This window comes from Nannospalax galili, unplaced genomic scaffold (genome assembly GCF_000622305.1).
Source record: "Nannospalax galili isolate Female #2095 unplaced genomic scaffold, S.galili_v1.0 scaffold819, whole genome shotgun sequence".
In the NCBI taxonomy this organism is placed as follows: Eukaryota; Metazoa; Chordata; class Mammalia; order Rodentia; family Spalacidae; genus Nannospalax; species Nannospalax galili.
Window position 1 is genome coordinate 1,204,213 of NW_008343717.1, and position 9,202 is coordinate 1,213,414.

The window sequence follows — 9,202 nt, forward strand, 5'->3', positions numbered from 1 at the left end:
AAATGCTAAATAAAAAAAAAAACTGTTGTGGGGAAAAGAATGACTGATGTAGAAGAGGACACTCCGTGGGAAGCTGAGAAATATCTCCTTTCTTGCAAGTGTCTATAAAGTTGATCATTTCATTTTTCTAATTTGCACTGTTAAGAATGCTAGATTTTCTTTTCAATCCTCTCTTCCTTTTGCCCCCTTTGTTCTCTTCCCCAGGAAGTTTGTCCCTTTTCTAAAACTTTCTGCGGAATGCTGCCTTCCTTGATCTCTAGCTCAGGCATTACAAGGAAAAGATCTGCATGTGACCTCTGTAAAGCTCTTACTCCTTCCATGCAACACCAATTCTGGAAACATTATTAAAATCATCATTTTCAGAATTCTGCAAATTAGCCAAAGGCTTGTAACAATGTGAGGTAAAATTATTCAGGAAAAATGGCTGAATATCAACAAGAACAGTGAGTTTTGTAGAGTCCCCATGCCTTCCCCGGCTCTGCATAGCCTTGAAAATCAACAGCCTGGGAATGAAGGGCAGAACCAGAAGACTCAGATATTGGAGGGGACAGATGCTCAGAAAACTTTAAAAACAGAATTCCAGAAGAAAGATCATAGTTGACCTAGTCAGCCACCATCATTTGATCTATTTTCCCCTAAAAATCTTCTATTCATAGAACTTGTTTAACATGAACCGCATCAGACCTTAGTACAAAAAGCCTTACAACACCAAGGTTATTTGTTGAAAATGATCACTAGCATTTGGTTAGCAATAAAACAACCACAGGATTTAAAAGAAAAACTAGGAAATGAGAGGTCTACAGAGGACTTTGCGAAAGTCTGCAATAATCCTGGGGATCTAGATGGCAAAACAGATACACAAGGTTGTGCACATGCCTAGGAAAGACCTGACCAGGTCTGAAACTCACTTTTGGCTGACCCTGAAGTTCTGCATAGGCAGGAAGCAAAGGGTAAGGCGGTAATGTAAAATGCATACTTGAGCAATGAATATGTGCCCCAACACATGAAGCAGTACTCCCAAAGGACAGAAGAAATAGCTGGACATGGGGGGCACGTCTGTAATCTCAGTACTTGGAAGGTGGAGGCAGAAGGATCACGAGTTCAAGGAAAGATGTGGCTACACTGTAAGTTCAAGCCCAGTCTGGACTGTATAAGAGCTACTATCTAAAAATACATAAATAAATGGATGGGGGAACTTAATGTTTTCAAATATTTAAGAATAGCACTGTCTTCATTAACTGACCATTAAATTGGCCAAATAACAGCTTTAGTCATCTCACGAGACCAAGAATACAGTTTGTCTCATTTCATTTGGGCTTCTATAAGAAAACAGCATGGCCAGGTGTGCTGGCACTGCCTTTAATCCCAGCACTCTCAGAAGGTAGAAGGAAGTGGAATCTCTGTGAGTTTGAGGCCAGCCTGTTCTACACGGTGAGTTCCAGGCTAGCCAGGGACTACAAAGGCTAAAAAAAGAAAGGGGAGGGCAGGGGAAGGGAAGGCAGGGGAGGGGAGGGGAATCATGAACTGGGTGGGTAACAAATGACAAATATTTATTTCTCATATTTCTGGAGACCCAGAAGTTCAAGATCAGGTACAAGCAAATCTAGTGTCTGGTGGAAACCTGCTACCTCATGGTTGGCACCTTCTTGCTATCACCTCCTATGGTGGAAGGGACAGGGCTTCTCACTTAAGCACCTTTTATATGGGTACTAGTCTCAGTCACAAAAGGTTTATCCTTATGACCTAACTCATGACTGTAACTCAAAAGGAAGCATTTCAACATATGAAGTTAGAGAAGATGAACACTCAGACTATAACACAGTATCTACAATGATTCAAGAAAGCCAGAAATAACAGTACCCCAAGAAGTAAAAAAGACTGTAATAAGAGTGAACTATGAAGAAAGGAAAGGTAGAGGGGGAGTTATTCTACAGGGGCCATATGATACACTATTTAAAATACATGAGATGTAAATATATCATAAAACAATAAAAAAAATAGCTGGAACAGCTAAACTAATAGCATGGGACATAGAATTCAAGGCAAAAAGTACTACTAAAGACAAAAGATAGGGTCAATCCACCTAGAAGACAAAACATTTACAAACATATATCTACCTAACAACAGAGCAACTACGCACATGAAGTGAAAGCCGGTAGACCTGGAGGGAGAAACAGAGAATTCAATTGTAATAGTTGGAGATTTCAATGTACAACTGTCCTAGTTTGTTTCTTCGTTGCTGTGACAAAACACTCTGACCATTACCAACTTGGGGAAGAAAGGGTTTATTTATCTTACATCTCCTGGGTTACAGCTCATCAGGGAGCCAAGGTAGGAACTTGGGGCAGGAACCTGCAGGCAGGAGCTGGAACACAGGCCATTAAGAAACACTGCTTACTGGCTTGCTCCTCTGGCCCCTACTCAGACTGCTTTCTTATGCAACACAGGCCCACCTGCCCAGGGGTGGCACCACCCACAGTGGGATGGGCCCTCCCACATCACTCAACAATCAATAAGATGCCACCACAGACAAGGCCATAGGCCAGTCCAATCAAGGCAATTCCCCAATTGAGTCCCTCAACCTAGGTGTGTCAAGTTAACTACGTAGAAACTAAATAATATACTCCAAATAAATAATGGATCGAAGAAATAAATCTTGAGTAGACTTAGAAACTATTTTGAGATAAATGAAAACAACATGGCAAAATTAATGGTATGAAGCCAAAACAGTGCTCAAAGAAAAATTTGAAGCTCCTATACAAAAAAGAAAAAGATCTAATTTCAATAAAGCTCTACCTTAAGAAACTAGCCACAAGGGGCTGGAACGGTGGCCTGGCAGTTAAGAGTACTAGCTGAAGGGAGAAGGGAACATTAGATTAGGAAGGGTTAAATGGGGAAAGGAAGAGGAAGGCAAGCAGAGGAAGGAATATGGGGAGGGATAAGTAATACTAAAGGCCTTTGGAAAAACCCATATGGAAACCTACCACTATAGAAGCTCCTTAAAATATATACATAAAGACACACACACAAAAAAATTATATCATGTTAATTAGTAGAGGTGATAAACATTGCCATTGAAATCTACCTGATGACTTTATAGACATACCCAGGAGCCAAGGATCCAAGTGTAACCGATTATGACTAGTAGTAATCAGATACAAACAGATTAGAGATACATGCACTAACATCTCAGTGTTAGTAGCAAAAACAATGAGTCTTTCTGTAAGAAACAGTATATTTTTAAATGAAATTGAGATCTTTTTTAAAGGTTAAAAACTCATCCAATTTTATGTCTTCCAAGGCTTATACTGTGTCCAATATTGTATAACTGTATTAATTCAACAGCGAACTTAAAAATTTTATAGCCACTTTTGAAAGAGATATATCCTTGCTCTGGAGTATTTTACTGAATATGTTAAAGCTGTAATGAAATGTTTCTTCTAATCATGTGGTTATTAAATTTTTTAAAAATTAAAAAATTGCTGGGCGTGGTGGCACACACCTTTAATCCCAGCACTCGGGAGGCAGAGGCAGGGGGATCTCTGTGAGTTCAAGGCAAGCCTGGTCTACATAGTGAGTTCCAGGACAGCTGGGGCTACAGGGAGACCCTTTCTCAAAAAGACCAAAATGAAAATTAAAAAATAATTATTCAAAGCATAAAAATTTGCTCCTTAACAATTAGTAGATGTGAAAAACATTACCATTGAGGCAAAGCCTAACTGATGTCACTGTGGACTGAGGTAGCCTCACAATATCTCAGATTTAGGAAAGGATTTTTGGAAAAATTATATCTTGAGTGTATAAAATAGATTTTTTTCTGATAAACAGAACTTTGGGATACAAAACCTTAAATTCTGGCAAAATGGAGACAGACTCTTTTGATAAGCAAATATAAGCATTCACATATTCCTGGGGAAAAGAGTGAAATCATCCCCAACTGGAAAGCAGCTGCTTAGAATGAAGATACACAGTTTTAGTCACCGAATTGTTCCTTGATATACTACAAGTTCTGTGTTCTCCGGACCTACAGCAATCTGACTCAGTGTGGACTCCTCAGCCTACCCAGCACGAGACCCACAGACTGCAGGTACACACATAGAATATGTAAGCATATGAATAAATTTTAAGACTTCCATGTGATAAACAGAGCGCTTACCAGGAATTAGGACAGGCATACCCTTGAGCAGTGCTGATTATGTGGAATCCTTAGTTCAAACCAGGGACATATAATGATTTTTATTCATTATTTTTATTTTCTGTATATGAGTGTATTTGCCTGCATGTATGCAAGTGCACCCATGTGCAAAGCCCATGGAGATCAGAAGAAGGTGTCAGATTTCCTGGAACTGGAGTTACTTATTGTTGTCAGACATTTGTGGGTGCTAGGAATGGAACCCAGGTCCTGTGCAAGAGCAGCCAGTGCTCTTAACCACTGAGCCATCTCTCAGGCCCTGTGGACATATTATGAATAACTTCCATGCATGTAAAAAATGAAACAATTATTAGAAATGAAATATTGAAATGAAATATCTACCTACATGGCTTTGGTTTAAGTAATATTTTCCACTGTTTCCATATTATCTGAAATTCAATAATAACTATTTACATGTTTCAAACTGTGGCACCTATTGAAAGTCACTTCTCTTTCAGATGCCTCAAAATAAGCCCTTTTATTCCCTCTAATCAGACTCAGAAAGCTGTGTATATACAGGTTGCAGAGTAATCAGGTACTTCTAAATTTTTATGTGTATATCTTTGCCATATCAAAGGTTTAATGAGCCAGCACAGGTGACAAAAAAAAAAACACATACTCCAGCAAAATTATCTCCTTCTCCTTCCATTTTACCATGATTGTAAATGTCTTTACCAGAAGCTACTAACTTGAGTTAGTTTATTTTAAAGGGAATAAAGCTCTTCCATTTCTCTAACTACCTGGAATAGTCAACTTAGAAAGAGAAAAGGCTCACCATTTTGAGTGTTTTGGTATATAATTGATCGGCATTGATGCTTTAGAGCCTATGACAAGACATAATAAGAGCACATGACAAAACCATTCACCTCATGGTCAGGATGAGAAAGGGGCCAGCACCCAGAAATTCCTTCAAGGACATGCCCCTCAGTGTCCTAAAATGCTCCACACCCAGGCCCATTTCTTAAAGGTTTCCATCACTTTTCAATAGCACCAAACTTGTAAACCAAATTTTTTTGAGAATTCTTTTTAATTTTTTTCAATGTATTTTTAGCTGAACTTTTGTGCATTTCATATAAAACATCTTAATCATATTTAGAGCCCTTCCCCTAACCGTACTTCCCCATAGCCTGCCCACAGGATTTCATGCTGTCATATATATTAAGGTCTATTCAGTCTGTTGTGTGTACCCAGATGTCCCTCAGTGTGCATTCATCCAGTAGAACCTTGATTAGCCTGTAAAAATATGGAACGCTTCACAAATTTGCATGTCATCCTTGAGCAGGGGCTGTGCTAGCCATCTTTGTATCATTCCAATTTTAGTATATGTACTACCAAAACAATCACTGAAAACCAAAAATTTTAACATGTGGGTTTTAGGAAAGACATTCTAGAACTAAGGTAGCAGCAGGAAAACGTAAGCAGAAAATCCTTACTTTTAAAAAAGCACTTTAGGACGAAGTGATACTGTAGTACAAGGAAGGCACATGGTGCTGGCATCATTAGTGTGATCAGTGAATATCAGATGCCCTTCATTACAGTAGCTACCTTCCATGTTTTTAAAGAAAATATTTTTATTGAGCTTTTGTACATTTCATACAATAGTTCTCAATAAAATTTAGACCCCCTACCCCATCCATGCCCCCACATACCCCCTCACTGGACCTCATGCATTCTGTCATACATGTTAAGTCCTATCTGGTCAAACATTTGTACCCAGATGTCCTTTGGTACGAGTTCATCCACTAGAGTGTAGTCAGCCTATCTACAGATCTTAAGGAAGATCTACTCTCCCTCACTCAGAAGTAATCAGCCACCCACAGTTCCCAGGGTAGGGCAAGCAGACTGCCCAGTTCCTTCACTCCACTCTGGGACCTTGTCTGATTGAGTCAGCAAGGGTCTTGTGCTCAACACCACCATTGCCTCAAGTTCACATGTACAAGCTTCCAGTGGCCTGAAAGCCTGTTTCCCCCGTGTACATAGACCAACTCTGGCTCTTACACTCAGTCCCCACTCTTTTGCAATGGTCCCTGAGCCATGGGTGGGTGAGATTTAATATAGAAGTCCTATCCAGGGACACATTCTCTGCAGACTCTTATTCTCTAAAAAACAGCCAGTTGTGACCTTCAGTGTGTATCACTCTGTGTTCTATAAGGAAGCTTTACTGGCTTCCTACCTTTTACATTTAGCCACTTACTAAGTGACAGGTAGTCCTAAGCACCCAATTGGCACCCACTCATTGGTTCCTCCTGTTAAAGAGGAGGAAACTGGATTACAAAAAAAAAAAAAATTGGATGATTTTCCTAGATTCATGCAGCAGATAGATTTGGGTCACAGTGCTCAAATTCCAGAGTGCATGCTCTTCGTAATTTCACTCCAGATGTAGCCATTTTTAAGATGTGATTATCTGCTCCTACACAACAAGAAATATAGCTGTCCTAATAGATTAAGTCAATATGGATGGTAAGCATTCTAAAGAAATTATAGTTGTTATTTGTGAAGGAAAGATAAAAGCAATGGCTCAGTTTTCTGGGTTTAGAAAAGGCCTCAGTATTCTGTCTCTTCACTTGTGAATATCTATGCATTCTTTTTTATTCTGAATATTCAGTATGCCCATTCTTATGCCATTATTTAAATGCAGCTCATTTATAACTTTCCTTAAAATCATATTTGCCATTTGATTTTTTTACCCCAGATGGTTTTTTAGTTAAATATCTAGTTCAGCTCGAGACTGACTGTTAGGGAGATTTGCTAGTATAATTTTCCTGATAGGCTAAAATGATTTAAACCATGGAGTTACACATGGTGAAGCAAAATCAATGAATGCATTAAAAAGGGATAAAGAGGCTTTTTGGAGATATGTTTAAACAGAAAAGATTTTAAAAGGATAAAAAAAGGAAATTCAATTAACCTATATTCTGTTTACAAGTATTAATCAATGCATTAAAAAAAATAATTTCATAGGAAGCAAACTGACTCCCTCTTTACAGAGCATTATGAAGAACTGACAGTATTCGTGATTCTCTTTGGGGTATTTACTGTGCCATTCCAAGTAATTCCTATGCCATTCGGTAAAACCTCAATGGAAATTTTGAGTGCTATGGTTAGCCTGCAATCCTATCAAATCCTCAGATACATCTACTGAAGGTGAAAATCAAATATTGAAAATCTCCACTAAACAATGGAAACAAAGCAGCATTGAAATACAGATATAGACAATCTCTAAAGCAATCTACATACTAAAATTGCTTAATGTTTTACAATATTGACCATAAATGTGTACATTTAAAGATAAAAGAGATTTTTTTAAGGATTAGTTCTGCAAGCATATATTTAACACCTGTGATATACGACATTAGGTCCATCAGGTACAAATGAATAGACTACTTTTTAAGGTCCATACAAAAAAAGCACAGACAGGTATGTGAACAAATGTCCAGCACATAGCACCAAGGTAGGCAGAAAGCCCACCAGAAACATGAATAAGCACAAAGAGATCTTTGAATCATAAAACAGTAAAGTCATCAAAGGCTTCACAACAGTATGATAGGAATTTGAATTTTTATCCTGAGGATTATGTAAAATCAACCAAGGGCTTTTAAATGGGGAAAACCCTTAATCAGATGTGGTCTTCAGTACAATTAACATGATTTGGGCCTGAGAAAGGATGACTGGGAGTTACAAGGGAAGATGCTGGCCACTGGAGGCACTAACAAAAGATGTAATAGAGACTCAAAGTGAAAAAGTGGAAAGGGATGACGAAAGAGTGTGTTCAGAAGCATGAAGGATCACAATCTACAGAACCGGGAGAGGCTGTGTCCAAGCACTGACGACAGAGACTTGGGCCACGATGTGACCCTGAAGCACTATTCACCCATACCGAAAGGGAAGTTCGATGCATTCCATAGGTGAGGTCAGGGCAAGGAGTAGAAAATTTTAATTGAGTCAGAAACATTAGAACTTGAAGTACTAATGAGACAAACAGAAAACAGTACCTGGTAATAATCACTGCGTATAACTAGAGCTCCGTAAAGAAATATAAGCCAGAGACTGAGATCTGGAAGTCGTAAAGTAGTTTAGAATCCCCAGCAGATGCCTGAATTCATAAATAGCTCCAGATTTTACACATACTATCTTTTTTCTTTATACAAACATATCCTATAATGAAGTTGTATTCATAATTATTTAATAATTATTAATAAAAGAATATTATAATATACTATAGTATATTATTAATAAAATTAATAATTATAAAGGCAATAATTACTAATAAAAGAACAATTATAATATGCTATAGTAAAATTAAGTTAATGTGGTCTCTCTCTTTCTTAAAAATGATTGTTTTCAAAGAAGCACTGGTATACTGTGACAGTTTATCCAAGAACCACTGTGTCTAACAAGGCACTATCTAGTGGTTAGCAGTACAGTACAGAAAAACTGAGCAAAAGAGGCATTCCAAACTGAGGCAGAATGGAACTGAACAATGTGAGACTACATCACTCTACTCAGAATCACACATTATTTAAAACTCGTAATTATTTCTGGAATTTTCCATTTAATACTTTTGAACCATAATGACCATGAAAAACTGTAGAAAGTGAATCTGCAAATAAGGTGGGACTCTTGTGCCTGCTGCCAAAAGAGAAGATAATATTTTATAGTGACAACCAGTGATATGAAAAGAGACCTGTCAGAAGCCTGTGAAGCCAGAGAACACTAATATTTAAGAGACAGAAAAGAAATAAAAGAAAATGTTGCCAAAACCTCTCCTTGATTGGCTTCCAAGAAGAAAGTAGTAATAAATCAGCAATGATAACTCACACCAAATTTTAAGTGATATAAATTTTTAAAAGATAACCAACTGTGACTAATAATAATCAGATACATAGAGATTAAAGACACATGTGCAAACATCTAAGTGTTAGTAGCATTAAAAATGTAGGAAACAGCATATTTTAAAATGAAATGGAGATCTTCTTTAAAGGGTAAAAACTCATTCAATTTTCCGTCTCA

At 37.8% G+C, this 9,202-nt stretch overlaps 1 non-coding gene across 1 annotated transcript; it reads right to left on the minus strand.

Moving 5' to 3' along the window:
• Window positions 1-5,429: 5,429 nt before the first annotated feature.
• On the minus strand, window positions 5,430-5,536 carry LOC115071531. Its single transcript, XR_003850610.1, has one exon. It is a non-coding gene; the product is annotated as a U6 spliceosomal RNA (small nuclear RNA).
• Window positions 5,537-9,202: the final 3,666 nt, after the last annotated feature.